Here is an 18,710-nt window from a genome sequence, read left to right as displayed (position 1 = left end):
TGTAATTCCAGTAGCATTCCTATGGCCAATGACGGCCATCTTGGATTTTCTCAGAATGATCAAAAATGCACATTTATTACCTGCTAGATATGTATCACAGTGTAATAATAATGTGTAAAACACTGAAAAATAAACTGAATTTGACAGTGAATTATGTTTTTCCTAGCTGGCATTAGTTCTAACCCTTTGTAATACTAGAAGAATTCCTATGACATATCGCGGCCATCTTGGATTTTCTCAAAATGCCCAAGAATACATGTTAGTAACTCACCACATACATTGTGTGGGTGGAAAGGATGTGGAAAACACTCAGAAACAAACTTAATTTGATAGTGGAAAATTAATCTTTCCAGTTGCCATTAGTTGAATCTCCCGTATACTAGAATTCCTGTGGCACATGGCAGCCATCTTGGATTTTCCAAAATGCCCAAGAACACTTCGCAGTTTCTCACCACAAACATATTATGTGGGTAACAAAAATCTGAGAAACAGACTTAATTTGATAGTGCACAACGTATCTTTATAGCTGGTATTAGTTATGCACTAGATTTCCTATGGCTGTTTCTATGGCATATGACAGCCATCTTGGATTTTTTCAAAAAGTCCAAGGGAACTTGTTTACTATCTGACATATATGAATAAAATGGGAAATAAGGGTGTGGAAAACTCTGAGTAAATAATTTATTTGATAAAAATAAACATGGGTATGTACATATTTCTAAAGAATTCCATAAATTGGCGGCCATTTTGGATTTTTTGACCAAACGGTAAATTGTTTGAGAGGGCTACAGCTCTAATTTGATTTAGAATGTCAAAAGGTAACTACATGCCAAATTTGGTGCTTTTATCCGCCGTGTCACGATTTTTTCCTTAAGCCACCGGACTATTATTCAAAGAATCTACTTGACAAATAAATACAGCAGCCAGTTAGATGAAACTTAAATATAATTATTATGATTTTCTGTTTTCAAGGAAACCAAGGTCTAGAATGGAAAAACGCGAAAGTTACTATCCCTGCCGATACAGCGAACCTAGAATTTGTAGCCGTTCGTGGACCTAGTTATCTAAACGACATCGCCATTGACGACGTGTTAATACTGGGCGCCGCCTGCGGCTTTGCGAATCGCTCAACAACCCCCATTTCTACAGAACCAAGCAACTCCACGCTCTCGGTAAAAACGACTCTTCCGGCAAAAACACGCCCATTGTCAACAAAACTGCAAGAATCTTCGACCAGAATAACTCCAGGCCCAATCACTAAGTTACAAGAGACTAGTACTGCTTCTTTCGTGAAGCGGACAACTATTATACCAGGTACGAACGCAGTAATGAGCTATGTTGTATTGCATTCGGGGTCGGATTTAGGTCTCAGGTCTGTATCCAGGGGGGTTCGAAAGAACCACCCCTTTTGTCAGTAAAAGGTCCATTTTGGGTTAAATTTTATCTAGGTACACATAAGTTTCATTGTAAAAGGTCCACTTTTTCAGAAAAAGATCTCCCCTTTTGAGTTTGCTGGCTACGGGCCTGGGTCTAAGAACCATGGTGCCCCCCCCCCCCTCCACCAGAACAGGTAAGCCCAAACTTGTGGCATATTGCGGGTTGCAGCCTGCGAAAACGGTATGAGCACCCGGGAGATGGTCTACACCACATAAAACATACCCTACTGTAGTGTATACCACTGTATTCGCATAAAATGTTGTTGTGAACGTATAATCAACTTTTAGAGGGAGTGTATTCTTTCACATTTCATTAACATAGTAATCACATTGCTCCTTTTTTCCCTCTGCCATCAAAACATTATTTTTCTCAATTCTACTTTCCCATCTTTCATACATATACATTTTTTTATTTGGTAGCTTGGGGCTCCCTTAGCCGTGGTGCCCTAAGCAGGTGCTTTGTCTGCTCATACGTAAATCCGGCCCTGAATATCTTATATCAGGGGCGGATCCAGGAATATTTGAAGGGAGGGGGCGCGAATGCGAAGCCGACTCCCCCTTCCCACTTGGCGAGGGTTCCGGGCCCGATGAAGGGCCCAGAAAAATTTTGGTATTTTAGAGTGGTGCCATTTGGTACGGCTTAGAACTATGATTCAGCTAGTCAAAATTCTAATTTCAAGAAGGGAATAAAAATCGAAGGGGGTGGGGGGTCAGGATCTCCCTGACCTCCCTCTAAATCCGCCACTATTATATTATAATATAATATAATATAATATAATATAATAGTGGCGGATTTAGAGGGAGGTCAGGGAGATCCTGACCCCCCACCCCCTTCGATTTTTATTCCCTTCTTGAAATTAGAATTTTGACTAGCTTTTCATATTATAGCTATATTTTCATTATGCCGTAACGGTTTTATCGTTATTATTTTTTGCAGTTTAAAAATTGTTGCTAAATAAAATTAAAAGCATCCAAAATATTTTGTATGAGTTGTTAAATCAAACTTGCAAAAACTTTCCTTAAAATGATAATTAAAATCAGAGATTACGAGGAACAAAGAAACACGCAAAGCATGCTATTCTTCTTCGAAACAAGTTGAAACAAGCGAAAGGATCATGACGTCCTCATTGTAAGTATTTAAAAGCTCATTCAGAATAATATCGCATTCACAATGAGTTGAGCCAGACTTTACAAGTCCTGGGGACTAAATATGGCGGACGTACATGAAAGAAAAACCGCCTAATCTTTTAATAGTCGCTCCGCCTCTCACACGCCTCCCCATGTGTCGTCCCAATGGAGCCGAGGATTTAATGACTGTCCCCCCGCAGGGACGACATGTGGGGAGGCGTGTGAGAGGCGGAGAGACTATTAAAAGATTAGGCTGTTTTTCTTTCATGTACGACCATGTACGATCCGCAGATCAAATATGACCGACCCACTTGAATGCTTGTTGAGCAATCCTGTAATCCTCGTTATTCTGTAATCAGGGAATCTATTCAGTATCTAATTGGGAATTTAGCAGCAAGTTTTTTTTTTTTTAGTAAATCGCCATGTTTGGTCATTGGATCTGTTAGTCCGCTGTTCTGATTACGCTCCAAGGTTCTTAGCTGTTCACAAGTTCCTCTTATGTTATTTGCATTTATCTCTTATGTTTTTTGTGCCTTATTTGTTTTGATCATTAGGCATTATCACGCATGTACTTTGGTGTAAGAGCTGGAGAGGAATCCCCAACCCGTTTTTTTTTTAACAGAATATGGCCTAAGCGCAGGTGGCAGGGGGCATTTAAAAGACACTGTTTGCTACATTCATCTAAATGTAGTAGGCTACACTAAGATTCTACCCCCATTCCCCCTATTTGCACCAGATCACCCCACAACGTATGCACACTAAAATTTTACTTCATATGGGTCTTGTAATTATTATTATTATTATTATTATTATTATTATTATATCTAATTCTAACTTGTTATTACCTCCAAATTAGAATGTACATAAACAGCTTTAAGCAATTGGATTTGTGAATAAGAAACGACGTAGGCCTATTTTAAGATCAAACAATAGACATAATGTGCCAAAATTTAAGACTGAAAGATTCCGATATTCCTTTATTCCATATGCCAAATCCCAGTAGCAAAATGTCATCTTTTATCGCTTGTACAGTAGTTTCAAAATTCAAGTAGCATTCTTTTAACTTAGGCTGTATTCCCAGAGCTTTTAGATCGATCTATCCCCGCGGGGAGTCTCACTAGATTACTGTCAGATAATCCGGCTTAAATGTCCGTCCCGCCTACTACAAGCTGTAAGGGGGTAATTAACTTTCGTGTCCGCTCGGCTGACAGCGATTTAGCGTGAACCCCCAGGGAGTTAGGTCGATCTAAAGTAGATCGATCTAATCTCTGGAAATGGGGTCTTTTTGTGCAACTTCAACCAATTGGCTTGCAATCTTATGGATATTGTCACCCTTCCCCCAAGACTCCTTATTTACTGCCCTACATGGAATTTTTGGGGTAATAGATAAATCTTCAATGTTCAGTGACTACAATGATTTACATTTACAAATTTAGGCCTATGTTATCTTACGGGTGACTTCATAATTGCGATTTTGTGTAAAATCTCAAAATCGGTTTCTCAAATTTCACTTTTACCTGAGCACCCACAATCACCGTTTCGACACCGATTTATAGACATCATATTTTATACTCCAAAACCCTGCCAGCGATTTTTTCTTAAAAGTCTTAGCAGCTTGAAACAGAATGATTAACGATAACGTTTGTTAACGCTAGAAGGTTGGCACTTTGAGTTTCGTGCATGTTAATTTTAATTAAAATGACTGCAATCGATGGGGAAATGCGTACATGAACAAGAGAATAATGAATGAATTATGTAATACATTTCATATGTATGAGGTTCATCGCGTTGAGTTTTCCTACTTTGGTAGATGGGCTTTCACTTTGGTCTGTCTTGTGCTTGGGAACACCTACCGCATTGCTGTTGCAAAAAGAGGAAAGTATGCAGAAATTTGAGAAAGAGGAATGTGAGGCAAATACCGACCATTTGCAGATTATTCAGTTAATTTCTCGGGTTATTGTAATTTATCTCAAAACGATGATTTAAACAAAGTTCATATGTAATTTGTGCTTGTTAAGATATTTTAACTTTGATTTCTTTACAGCTTCTCCATGTATACTGTTAAAGGCGGGCTGTACAAGAATTTTGAAATTTTAAAATTATTCAAAACTTGACTGCTTTATTACTTTGCATAAGGTTTGTTTATCCTAAAACGTTGGACATCCAATATTCAACATGAGCTTTGTTTACATGCACCCTCCTTTTCATGATCGATGAAATTCACAATGCATTACACTTTTACTAGCTATTTACTAGCGGTGTCCCTTAATTAAATACGCAATACGGTGCGGGGGCGTCTCGATAGTCCGAAGGTTCATTGGTCCGAAGGTTCATTGGTCCGAAAAGTGGTAACATTTTCATCGATTTTTTAATCAAGGGTTCATTGGTCCGAAGGTTCTATAGTGAATATTCGGACCAATGAACCTTCGGACTATTGCTACGGCCCCTACGGTGCAATGCAGAGATGATTCTTCCACCGAAAAAGTGGAGATTCTTACCTAAGTTAGTTGTGTTAACTTTAGAAATAGGGTGGGACTCTAGACCCTACTGGTAGATCTTCACCTCTATTTTAATTCTGGGCATGCAGGCATTTTCCAACCAAAAGCATCCTTCCCTTCATGACCTAGCTGCATGTGCAGTAAAGAATTTTATTAGTTCATAGAGATGATAAGTGAGACAATTTTATTGATAAGTGCTGCCATGAAGTTTCCTTTTCAACACTCCTGTTTACATTTTCTGATATGTACTAGTGCATATATCAGAAAATATAAATATAGGAGTGCTTAAATGCTTATATAAATAATTTAAAAGTGCTTCATTGGACATGCTCAGTCTTATCAAATAAAATGAAAATTATGAGTATTTCACATTAAAAATTATAGGTTATGTTATTTACAGTTAATGTCTTATGGTTAAAAAAAATGAAAGTCAATTTTATTTTAGCAAGAATGAATATTTCACTCATACACTGTGTTCAGTGTCCCACTCAAAGTAAAAATCAATCATTTTCCCCTTAATTAATTGCACTTCACATTGAGGCCAGCATACCAGTATGTGTTTTGTATAATGGAGACAATGACGTATTATTATTATATTGATCATTTTTAGAAATATGACATGACAGCTGGTAATACTGACTGTGCTAAAAGCTGTTTGGATTACGTGTATCTAGATGTGGAGAATGGAGCTTTTACAGGTGAGACGCAGTATATGTTAATATTTATGTGCCTATGGTCATATCTGAGTATTCTTTTGAATTTGCAGATTTTCAGCTTTAGTTTGAGAGATATACTATTTTTATTACATTTACCATAGACTAGCGATGGTTAGATAAATTAACTGGTGGAAAAAATTCAAGCTTGACGTTCAGGTGATGCGACATGCCTCCTTCCTTAATTGTTTCAGGTGAAACCTCTCGTACATATGGGAAGGAACACTGGAGACTATTCCTAGCTGTATGACAATAGATCAGGTGACCTGTCCATCCAGGTCATTTACCTAGTAAAAGGCCGCGGGTTGAGACCACAGCATCAGTCTGTTGTTAAATGTAAGTTCCAGTTTCGGAGTTATTCATATTTTATCATTATGCATATATTATGTTGACAACACTTAAAAAAAATATTTGCAGTCAGTTTGTCTATGATTTGGTGAAAATTTAATTTTGTTCAGCAGATTTTTCAATATGTATTGAATATGTAAGTAATTGAATATAATATTGATTGTTTGAATTAAAATTCAGTATAAACATTTCCTATAGTGAGCATGCAGTTTTCCATTGGTATACTGTAGGGTGTCCTGCATATGATTTCTGTAGCGTGATTATTGCTATACCCTGATAAATTTGTAGATATCATATCAGTCCATAAGTCAGAGCATTTGGTGAATTTTCTAAATGTATGATTGTCACTCACATTTAATCTGCCTTTATCTTTTATCAGAATCACAAAGATACATAATGCCAACATCTGTCTTAGTCCCAGATTCAAGTGTATTGAATGCTGTATTAATTTATGATAAAGCTGTTTTCCATGCAGGTAGACAGCTGCTATAGCAACACCAGGTGCTCATATTCAGGAAAGGTAGATATGGTAATTGTTCAATCTTTTCAGTGGGGTAAAATTGTGAATTCTACAGGTACTGTATATAAGTTATGATTTCTTGAAGTGGTAGCAGCAAAATAAAAAATCAGGCTTCTCTATAGTTTTATTCTACCAGTATGCAGTAAAAGCACCACAAGTGCGAATAGAAATACAATTTTTGTGATACTAAAATTATGTGTCTGAAAGTTTGATCATTTTCGCCAGTTGAAAAGATTAAGAGTAATTACCTTATATGTAATCAAGATAAGACACATACTGGAAAGCATTTGAAGAGATCGATTAACATTATTATAGTTAAATTTGTAATGGGACATTCCCAGAGGTTTCAATGAAATATAGAGGAAGACCAGGGCAAACCTGTTGATGATAGGTGAAGGCAGTCTAACGTGGAGCAAATATTATTGGAGGACTGCCAATCTAGTAAAATGGAAGAAGAGCTGAAAACAGAAACAGCCTGGTATGATAATTAGTCTGTGAATTTGAATTTATGAACAAAAGGACAATTTTCTCAAAAAGTGATTACATTTCGTAAGTTTTAACATGGGTTTTATACAGGATTGAATCTAGAAATCTATGAATATTCTGTATCACATGTGATTAGTTTCTCATTGTCTCCATATTTAGCTAAAATAGTAGTATTTTTCCATTCTTTATTTTCAATTAACATAAGTCTTCTCACCCATGGAATTTCAACGACTTTAGGAAGTGCCTCACACTTACCATTTTCATGCACCCAACTTTATAGTCTTTTAACAAATTAAATGCTTTTAATTTTGTCAGGCTTATCATGCCAGAGAAAAGAAAAACGTGTATTTTTCTAATTCTTAAATCTGTTTTTCCTGTGGGTTTGGAAATGATGTAGATATTTGGTTTGTTTTTATTTCTGTGACTGAACTTCTGTTTGTTTCAGCTACATGGATAATTTAGCACCTTTTCATTCAACACTCAAATAGTTTTTTTATTTTTATTTTTTATGGCCACGTGCCATACCAGACATGATGGCCTTGTGGCTAACATGTCACACCTGGTAGTGAGAAGTCCTGGTTCAACCTCTAAAGTGAAACTTTTTCATAAATATTTCTAAACCTTTATTCACTGACCGTTCTCTATTATCTGATATTTTATATGCACATGACCGCTATCGACCAGTCAGTGAGCGACAAAATTTGTGACCATGTATATGTTATAACCCCCCTTCACCCCTCCCAAGTTGTCCATAAGCTAGGTCTGGCCGATAATATGTTTTGAGTGTAAAGAACTTCAGATGCCCCTGTGACAACAGTTTCTTTGGGTCTTTTAACTCCATATTCCTTGCCAATTATATGAATGAATATCCAATGATGTTGTGGAATGTCTATTTTCTAAAAATCTATTTTCTATTCGCGGTATCTTATGATCACGGTCTGTGCCCTGAATATCCCGCGGCGTAATTACTGGCAGCACGAGCCAGTTACTTATACAAAGCTGTAATTAATTCTCGTGGAATTAATAATTACGCCATGTTATATTCAGGGCACAGACCGTGATCACAAGATATACCGCAAATAGAAACTAGATTTTTAGAAAATAGACTTTCCATGTGAACGAAGCCTTAGACTTCAGTTGAACTCTTTTTTTTCCTGTCAATGTGGTGAGTTGGCCAGCCAATGGGAACAGTTATATTGATGCCTACTTTCTTGTTGCCTTGACTGTTACTGTCACAGGAAACTCACAAGAGCCTGAGTGAGTACGGCTCAGAAATCAAGCCAGACTTGTCAAAAACACACAAAGTTAAATGAGCCCTATTACTGCCATGGCAGTATATATATATACACTGTAGATGTTCCTTTTGGTTAGAAGGTTTAATCCAAAAGGACAAATAGTTTTGCTTTTTATTGATGACTCTTGCGAAAATTTGGCACATTTAGTGTGGTTAACGGCTTTGAATATATCTTAATTTATCATCTTTTTATCAAAATGTCTATAGGCAGAAATTTACACTTGTGAAAATGGAAATGGTTTGAAATTATAATGAGGGACACCTTATAGACTACAGTTCATACATGTACTAGTATGTATATACATCAACTTTGGTGATTTTGTATGGCCTGTTTTAAATCCTGGTCAGTCGTGGCATTTTGTAGGGTTCAATCAAATCAGTATCATGTCAACCACTGCATGAATTATGTCTTGTGGCCTAAGTGTCTGGTGTTCTGCCAAACAGAAAGTATGTGGGTCGTAGATAAGGATATGGTCAAACAGCAACCTAATATTTATGCCCTTGACTAAAGTCTAAGTTAAAAGTCAAACATTCTACCTGTAACATACTAGTATAACTGTACTAGTATATGTTCACATTGATGTATGGTTAAAGTTGATGTGTTATAAAACTTTTGCTTTTTCTTTTTATATTTTTTCCAAAACAGCATGTTAGTATGTTACACTACAGGACAAAATATATGGCAACAGGTAAGGGTTTTGTATTTTTAAAAGATATATTTTCAAAGGTGTTGATATCTTTCAAATGACAATGGGAAATTAGTGCAATTGTTATTCTGTGGCAACAAAATCTTTTTGAATTGCTGTGAACCATAACTTGTGGAAAACATATTATAAAGAAAATTATTCGTTGTATTGTAGACCAGAAATAGCTAGACTGTGTCGTAATGTGCTAGGTACAATTATTTACAAAAGGTATATATATACATAGGCATACTTTGGTGAATAGCTTCAGTATATATAAAAGCATTGTGGAAAATGTTTTGAAAAAAACAGGGATTAAGAGTTGCTGTGTTAAAGTCCGGGTGGAAGATTAGGAGTAGGAGTATGAGGGATAAATTCTTTTAATATATACTCAGGTAATCATACTAAGTCTGGGGTGGCGCCAACACTCGCCAATTTAGCCAAATGCTAAAACTGACTTAAATTGGCTAAACAAAAAAAGAGCTTGATTTGATTAATGCTAGTCAAATTGAAACCATTTGGATTATAAATTGACAAAAAGGTGGCAATTTGGCTAAGCGAAAAATAAAGTGCTAGCGCTACCCCAGTAAGTGTATTATAGGATTTTTAATACCCTTGTACAGATTTTGTAATTGAATTGTCTCATTATTTAGAAGACCTGTGAAACATATAAAGGGTCTCAGTTCTAAAAGAAAAGCTACCAGTACCAGTTTTTATACAGTATAGAACATGAAAAAATATTTTATAAACAGGTTAATGTTAACAGACTGAATTTTAATGTGTAAAAATTCAGGTGAAAATGGGTTTTATATCATGTATAAATTAAGAAAGCTACTAACAGTTTTTACCTGTATATACATTATGTTCCTCTTGTTTAGTGAGTTTTGATTGGTTTGATACTTCTTGCCTTGAGTGCCTTAAAAAAGTAAGTTCTGTAAATCATCGGACAAACTCGGGAGAGTTTCCAGAAAAAAGTTGCCTTACTGTATGTTTGTTTTTATGGGAAGATTGACAAATGAATTTCTGAAAATTTATTAGCATATGTTAGAACTAAGTCAAGGGGAGGTTAATTGTACCACCGGTGGTCTCATCCACCAGCTCTGCTGCCACGTCACCGTCACTGCTTAATTCTCCTCTTACACCCCATTTCCATAGATTAGATTGACCTACTTTAGATCGACCTAACTCCCTGGGGGTTCACGCTATATAGCTGTCAGCCGGGCGGACATGAAAGTTAATTACACCCTTACAGCTTGTAGTAGGCGGGACGGACATTTAAGTCGGGTTATCTGAAAGTAATCTAGTGAGACTCCCTGCGGGGATAGATCGATCTAAAATCTATGGGAATAGAGCCTTAGACTACAAGAGCCTGCATACCTATCTCTTGTTTTTAGGTCACATATAATCTCAACTCAGTCCATGTAAATTTTGGGCTTTGTCGGTGCATGAGTCTAGGTGTTGCAAAATTTGCAAAATTAAATACTTAATATCTCCCAAACTGAAGGATTGAATTATGGGGAAAATTTCTGCAAATGGCTGACTGATAGTCATATGTGGAGATTTCAAATATGCTTTTGGATTTGACCTTTGACCTTTATTTCAAGGTCAAACAGGTCACAATTTTCCAATTAAAAAATTGAAATTTTCTGAAAAAAATACATTTGTGCTGATTTTCAGAAACTACCCTTACGAAAATTTCCTATAGGATCCTATAGGAAATTGTTGTAAGTTAAAATCTTGAGAAAAATACATAACTTATAAACAAATATCATTCTAAACAATAGATATTTGATATAGGTCAATTTTATCAGTTGAATTGTCAATTATATATCACTATTAAAAGCAAAAATGCTTTTTATTGTTTGTAATGCACAATCTTATAGTCTTCTATAGGATTCTATAGAAATTCTTTAATTTCTATTTTAAAGAAATCTTGAAAAATTGATCATTTGTAAAGTAATCTTTTATGGAGAAATATTTTATCATTAGGAATGTTTTTGTACCAAATCATTGAAGCTGAAATTATTTTTTAAATTTATGTTCAGACCATTACAAAAATTCCTATAGGATCCTATAGAAAATCTTATAGGAATTTGAATTATTTCTATAGGAACCTATAGGAACTCCTATGCTAATTCATACAGGGAATTTTTATAAGGACGGAATATATGAAAAATAAGAATCTGGTCTAAATATCAGTATATAATTTTAATTTTTAATATATGTTCAGACCATTACAAAAATTCCTATAGGATCCTATAGGAAATCTAATAGGAATTTCTATAGGAACCTATAGGAACTCCTATGCTAATTCATATAGGGAATTTTTATAAGGACGGAATATATGAAAAATAATGAATCTGGTCTAAATATCAGTATATAATTTTAATTTTTAATATATTTTCAGACCATTACAAAAATTCCTATAGGATCCTATAGGAAATCTTATAGGAATTTCTATAGGAACCTATAGGAAATCCTATGCTAATTCATATAGTGATTTTTTATAAAGCCGGGTTGAATGAAAAATAATGAAACTGGTCTTAATATCAGTATATAATGTATTTTTACTTTTTGTGTGATCATATTCACTTCATATTTCTTCTATTATATTGAAAGTCAACCTTATCTAATCAGATTTTACCTGACCTTGGCTGTTTTAAAAAGTGAAAGTGCAATCCTGCCTAATATATAAAATATAATGTAAAAGCATAAGTGAACATTATGGGTATAGTACTGTCCCTCATAAAGGATGGGAAACAAGGACAAATTAATATGTTTATAAAGATACATTTTATTATAAACCATGCTCAATCACTTGTAAGGTTTAACAGTCAACTGATGTTAGCTAGAGAATGCCCTACTCCACCAGCCATAACCACAGATTCAACAACTGTGAATTTCTTTTGTTAGCCTGGCACCTATTATTAGGTCACTACTCCTGTAGCTATTGTTACACTAGTAACAGTAACCGCCTATTAGGTGTTATCAGATGTGTGGTATCCTGTCTAAGTCTTTGTTTATATGAGACAAGCACCAAATGAGTATACAGATATCAAGACCAGGCCTACCCAACTACCAGACTCGGCACCTAAGGATCCTGAATTAACTGGTATATTGGACCACACTACCCGTTTTCAAGGTGTGTGTCAGATCGCATTTCGGAGTATCAGCCAGAACACCGACAGGATGAGCCCTGGCATGCTCGGCTGTCACCTTGATTGGATAGTAAACGATTGTCGTAAAATCGCTATATGATTTTAAAACCAGCTGCATAATTTTGAAAGCCACCTAGATGAACCTTAGACTGCCACATTACTCTTATACAATGCAAAAAAGCCCTATCAAAAGTGGTTAAAACATTCAAACCGAATGTCGTAAAGTCCCCATATATCCCCATAGAGACAATAAAATAGAGTACTCTAAAGTAAGAGTACAGTTTAAGGTTGTTCAGCCGAGCGTGGATGAGCCCGCAGTCGTGCTACAAAATTTGCTCTGGGGGATGATACTCCGAAATGCGATCTGACACACACCTTGAAAACGGGTAGCTTGGTCCGATTTACCGGTTAATTCAGGATCCTTAGGTGCCGAGTCTGGTAGTTGGGTAGACCTGAAGACAGTTTAAATTCAGGAGCATAGTGGAAGGGTACAGAGTGTAGAAAAATCGGATTGAGGAAGGTATGTATTACAGTAATGCATTGGATCATTTGGGCATCTAATCAAATTGAAAATGAGATAATTATTTGATCTAATTTGTAGTTTACCTTGTAAACATCATATCTATATTACATTAAACAAGTTATAATTTATAATGAAGAAACAAGGATACATAATGCAATCGTTGTTTAGTCTCTTTATTTCTTATAAAACTGTGATCAATTGCTCATATTTCTTTAAATGCAGTTGAATCTAAAAAAACTTTACATTTCATTGAACTTTTGGTTTGTGATTTATTAAAAATTATCTATTCAATGTTATCCACAACTGCCTCCAAGGGACCATCATGATATATATAATTGGACTGGCCCTGGGGGGGGGAGATGATTGATTCAGCATTCTTTTCACATTGTAATTTCATCTATCTCCACCTAAACCATCAGTGTTAAGAAGTTGAAACTTATTAGTAGACCGGTGGTTAGCAATGTGCATGGGCATTTTAGAATTTAGGGTGCCTAGCTGTGTGTTTGGCTGTCCCTTGGGGTGGTTGACTTTAAATCCCTGTCACTTTTTTTGTTTCTGTGAACTCTTCCTAGAGCATTAGAGTTAGGAAGTTGAAACTTTGGTGATTTGTAGACCTGTCCTAAGGGATGGGCACTTTTGAATTTTAGAGCGCATTCTCAACGAATTAAGCCAGGCTTTACAAAGCCGGTGACCTAAAAATGGCGGACGTACATGAAAGAAAAACCGCCTTATCTTTTAATAGTCTCTCCGCCTCCCCACACGTCGTCCCTGCGGGGTACAGTAATTAAATCGCGTCTCCGTTCGCCATGCGGAAGCTACCTGAGAAATATTAAGTGCGCATGCTCATCAGTTAAACTCCTGGTGAAGAAAGCATGGCGGGTGAAGGCGATCGAAGGAAAAAAGCTCTTCTGTTCTATTATCTTTGAAAACAGAGACAAAAAGGAATAATTTGGCCCGTAGAGCAGCAATGAATCGACTATCTACGGAGATAATATCACCAGAGATATTCACGGAAATATTAATGTTCGGAGCCGAGATTTAATTACTGTACCCCGCAGGGACGACGTGTGGGGAGGCGTGTGAGAGGCGGAGAGACTATTAAAAGATTAGGCGTTTTTTCTTTCATGTACGTCCGCCATTTTTAGGTCACTGGCTTTGTAAAGCCTGGCTTAATTTGTTGAGAATGCGCTCTTAGTGTTCCTTGGGGTTGGGCTTTTCCCTGGGGGTAAACAATTCTAAATTCTGTTCACGTTATAATCTCCTACTAGACAATTAAGTTTACAAGCTGAAACTTTGGTGATTGGTGCATGTAGACCTGTCCTCATAGATGTGTATGGGCATTTCAGAAATTTAGTTCAACTGGAGGTTAGGCTGTCTGGAGGAGGGGGGGGGGGGGGGGGGATTTTGCATTTTATCATATCATAATATCTGCTATCACCTCCTAGACCATTACAGTCAGGAAATTGTAACTTTAATGACTGGTAGACCTGTCCTAAGGGATGTGCATAGGCATTTCAGAATATTAGCATGCCTGGAAGTTGGGCTGCCCCTGGGGGTGGTTGATTCTAAATTCTTTTGACTGTGTACTTTCTGTGAATTCCTCCTGTGATTGGTAGCCCTCCTAGCTGTCAGAGATGGCATGGTGGAATTTTAGTGCAACAGGGGGTTGGCTGATGTTATATTTCTTTCCACTTTGTGTTTTCTGTGAACTTCTGCAATCAATTGATAGAGTTGGGATGAAGATATAATACTTAATACACTATTCAATATTTGATGCTCATAATAAATATTCATGGGATGGTGAGCTGCGCTTAATATGTTGAGAAGTGCAGGGACATAACATGGCTACCCATGGGCACCATCTAGTTTTTATTATTTATTTATAGTTATAATTATAATAATAATAATAATTATTATTATTATTTATTACCACTTCTACTAAGGTAACTGGTGTACACATACTGGATCTGGTTGTATTAGCTTCTCATCATTGGAGACAATTTAATAGCTATGATAAAGCAATTTATAGATAAAAACAAATTGAAGTATCTTATCATCATCTTTATTTATAATTTTGTCTTGTCCTTGAGGACAATTTTATTCTCAGCTTTTATAAGGCACAGCTAGTGATAATGAATTCTTCAAATAGTTTCTAAAGGGTTGACTCTTCCTCCTGCATGACATTTTGTCTGATCCCAATATTATACTTTTAACAAAAAGGCAAAAGATTAAAAAAATCCATATCATCGCTTGCTTGTATATTGTTAAATCTATGTTCCGGATTCCAAGTTGGTTTCAGTGGTTTGAGCTCATTCATTTCCTCTATTGGAGGTCGGCGGACATATTTGATGTGGTGGTGGGATGCATTTCCACACATCAAAACACCTGTATGCTTTGCGGTTGAGGTAGCAGGTTTTCCACTTTGTGAATCCTCTAGTCTGTCTCTTCCTTCTGCCTGTGCTGTTCTCTTATTGGAATCAGTTGTTGAGTTCCAGGCCTTTTGCTCAGCATTCTGATCTTTGGTTTTGTGAGCAATCCCTTCACCAGTGCCTACATGAAATTGTGTCTGATTATATTCAAAGGACTTGAAATGAAATAAGCCAAAAATATGATAATAACACACTCCACCAACAAAGTAAGGAACAATCATTATTTTGAATAATTATTAAGTAACCAAATGAGCTAAGGAGGTATTTTAACCAGATATTGAGAGATGATCGATGCACCCACCATTCGTTCCTTTTTGAAAATTTGCCAGAAAGTGAATTCTGTGAGAATTACAGTGACATTTATGAACAAGGGGTAAAATTTCATTTTCACAAATCATGCAAATGGGATGACAAAGTCTGAAGTTTAAGCAAATCTTGATCATAACTAGTCTCTGAAGAGAAGAGAACCTCTGCTGCTGATGATATCACAGCTGTTATTGTACCATCTGTATAATTAAAAATTATAAGGAGTACATGTACGATCCAGCAACCAGGATTTTCTAGGACATTTAAATTGTTTATCATACCAAGATCAATGGCTTTACCTGTTGCCATGTAGAGGAGTTTCAGAGGTCAACTCTGAATTTATTTATGATCACCTAGAATGAAAACCGTGAAGTGAGCAAAAAGTTACATGTGTGTAGAAAAGTATAGTTGTTTAACCTTGGCCTTTGGGATTGACTTAATTTCTTACTGTTCCTTTTATTCAGCAAGCATCCAGTATTCATATATATTTAGGTTGCAGTTTAAAAAAATAGAAGATGCCAGACTGTGTCTTTTTACTTGTCAAATCTTACAGGTACTGATACAATTTTTATCGAGTACAGATATATACCTATTGATAAACAAAATGGCTTCTCAAGAAAGTTATCTTCTTGCATGCTTCGATGTGCATAAATGCATTTTGTTAGTTATTTTTAAGTGGCACATATTAAAGAAGAATGATATTATTTACATTTGATAATTCTTTACCGACACCTTGTTCAGCTTGAAGCTTTTTGTGATGAGTCTTGTTGAAGCTTGCCCTTTATAGATATTACTGACACGGCCTCGTTTTAGAGTTCTGCAGAATATGAACACTGGAACGAGGGCAGTTTTACCAGTCGATCATTTTTAAATGAAAAATATTGAATTAAAATTAAGTATTTATTTATTCTGAATTTTAATATTAAGTGCATTACAATTATATATACCTGGTCAAGTATTCTATGTATTTATGATCCAACCCCTAGTAAGGATTAAATTTGGCAAAGGGGAACTCCACTATGGAAAAGTATGCACATCTACATGTACATATTACACAGCATATAAATTATCAAGCTTATGGCATATATGCTCTCAAAATCCCATTAGAAAAAAGACATCATTATATTATTTTATTTTTGAGGGCTTATTACATGTGCATGGAACTTTTTTCTTTTGTACATTATTTAAAAGAAGTCTACTGCGTGGAGTCTACTGCATTTATAACTACCTCATATTTTGGTTACAATTACAAGTTAAGACCTTTAAATAATCTGAGTGTGGACCTTTTATATTTTTTATTGTAACTGAATTAATGAATGAGTTCTGATATTACTATAATGTGTGCCAGTGAGATATTATGATTGCTCAATATAAAAAGGTTAATCTTGCCAGTTGTTCCTTGTACGTGTGTTTCTTCTCCTGTTTTTGTATGCTGTAATTCGTGTCTGAATCAATGACATTTAGTACAAGTAGTATATGTAGTAAAGGGAAATAGATGCTGAGAAGATAACTGAAACAGTTATTTCCTGTGTTTTCTATGTGTATACTAAGTATATTATAGTATATTATGTGTCTCTCAAGGCTTGATAAGAATATTTACAATCTACCTGATACATGGTGTCAGCCAAACTTGCATGTAGCCTTGTTTGTAAATGCAATTTCTGAAAATTGAGAGATTTTGGACTATGAAAGAGTGAGAAAGGGGGGGGTGGGGGGCAGCATGACATTAATGAGATTGGAAAAGATTTAATTATTTTGTAATAAAACTAGAGAAGGTGAAGATTACTACTGCCTTAGAGCACTTAATGCATAAATGTCACCGTAAACAGTTTTGAATTAATATGTATGACAGTAATTGCCTCCAATGGTGGTCACTGTTCCAAAGCTGATAGAACAAAATGACTTTGCATGTGTGTTTGCCTGTTCTTTATTTATTTCTTTGTTTCTTTCTGTATTTATTTAATTTATTTATTTACTTATTTATTTTAGTGGTAGTGTGATACAGCATGCTCTACATAACTTGACACATTATTACTCAGGTGACAATTTTTAGACAATTTTTCCGACAGGATTGAAGCTGTAACTTCAGAGCATTACCAAACTGGAATTTATCCAAAAGTTGAAAAGATTCTCTAGCTACAAAGTGTCCCACTCAGACAAAGCTTAGTGCAGCATTTGCTGTATTTTTTTTTTTTTTTTTTTCACTAAGACTGGATTCCCTTGCCTAGATCGATTCATCTGGATTGATCCAACCTTAGGACGTCTCACCAAATTGCTGTAAACTAACTGGCTTAAATGTCTGTCACACGTACCGAATCAGCTATGTGGTAAAGATAATTACCCCTAACAGCTTTACTAGGCGTGACAGACATTTAAGCCGGTCAAGTTGATAGCAATTTAGTGAGACTCCCCAGGGTGATTGGTCCAAATATCTGTGAAATGGACCCTATTATGATTATTCAGGTAGTAATAGGCTAACTATCAACTTCCAAAACAATCTTTAAACAAGGCAGCAAAGCTGTCAAATGTACAGACAAAGAACAGAAAATAAAGATGCAAATAAGTGAAAAATTAAATTTTCACAAAAAACTGTTAAATTGCCAGAAAAATTTACCAAACAGACTGCGTTGCCTATTGAAGCTGTATGTTAGACCCATGTTTCTTTCCTGTAAGTTTGAGAACAGTAAGTGACATGATTTCCCTTAAATGGTCATCATAGGAGCAGTGCCCAAAATAGGGGTTTCTCCAAATTTTGATGCAACATTACATAATGTTTAACAGCATAATGACAATCAAATGTTATTAATAAAATATTAGTAACATGGTCATTCAGAAAATGTGACAAGCAAAAGTCTTCAAGATCATGGAACTTTAAAGTCACACCTTGAAAATGCCAATATGTGAAAAATTAAATTTTCACAAAAAACTGTTTAACTGCCAGATAAATAAATAAATACATAAATAAAAATACCAAACAGACTGCATTGCCTACTGAAGCTGTATTTTAGTCCCATGTTTCTTTCCTGTAAGTTTGAGAACAGTAAGTGACATGATTTTCCTTAAATGGTCATCATGGAAGCAGTGCCCAAAATAGGGGTTTCTTCAAATTTTGATGCAATATTACATAATGTTTAACAGCTTAATGACCATCAATTTTTAATTATAAAATATTTGTTTCACAGATATTC

General features: G+C 35.6%; 2 long non-coding RNA genes across 3 annotated transcripts in view; one reads left to right on the top strand and one right to left on the bottom strand.

Moving 5' to 3' along the window:
• Positions 1-11,162, bottom strand: part of LOC147761246 (uncharacterized) — a 381,866-nt gene extending 370,704 nt beyond the window's left edge. The window contains exon 1 of the long non-coding RNA XR_015334975.1: positions 10,791-11,162. This is a non-coding gene — a long non-coding RNA (uncharacterized LOC147761246). The remainder of the gene's footprint in view (positions 1-10,790) is intronic.
• The window catches only part of LOC106171728 (uncharacterized), a 52,463-nt gene continuing 36,084 nt past the window's right edge, over positions 2,332-18,710 (top strand). The window contains exons 1-4 of one of the 2 annotated variants that reach the window (XR_015334973.1): positions 2,332-2,565; positions 4,375-4,475; positions 5,673-5,760; positions 5,970-6,111. This is a non-coding gene — a long non-coding RNA (uncharacterized LOC106171728). The remainder of the gene's footprint in view (positions 2,566-4,374; positions 4,476-5,672; positions 5,761-5,969; positions 6,112-18,710) is intronic. The other variant, XR_015334974.1, reaches the window with a different exon arrangement.

The sequence above is a fragment of the Lingula anatina genome, chromosome 6 (genome assembly GCF_051362555.1).
Source record: "Lingula anatina isolate TDL-2025a chromosome 6, LinAna3.0, whole genome shotgun sequence".
NCBI classification, from domain to species: Eukaryota; Metazoa; Brachiopoda; class Lingulata; order Lingulida; family Lingulidae; genus Lingula; species Lingula anatina.
The sequence above is the reverse complement of the archived record's forward strand: the minus strand, read 5'-3'. Positions and strand labels throughout refer to the sequence as shown.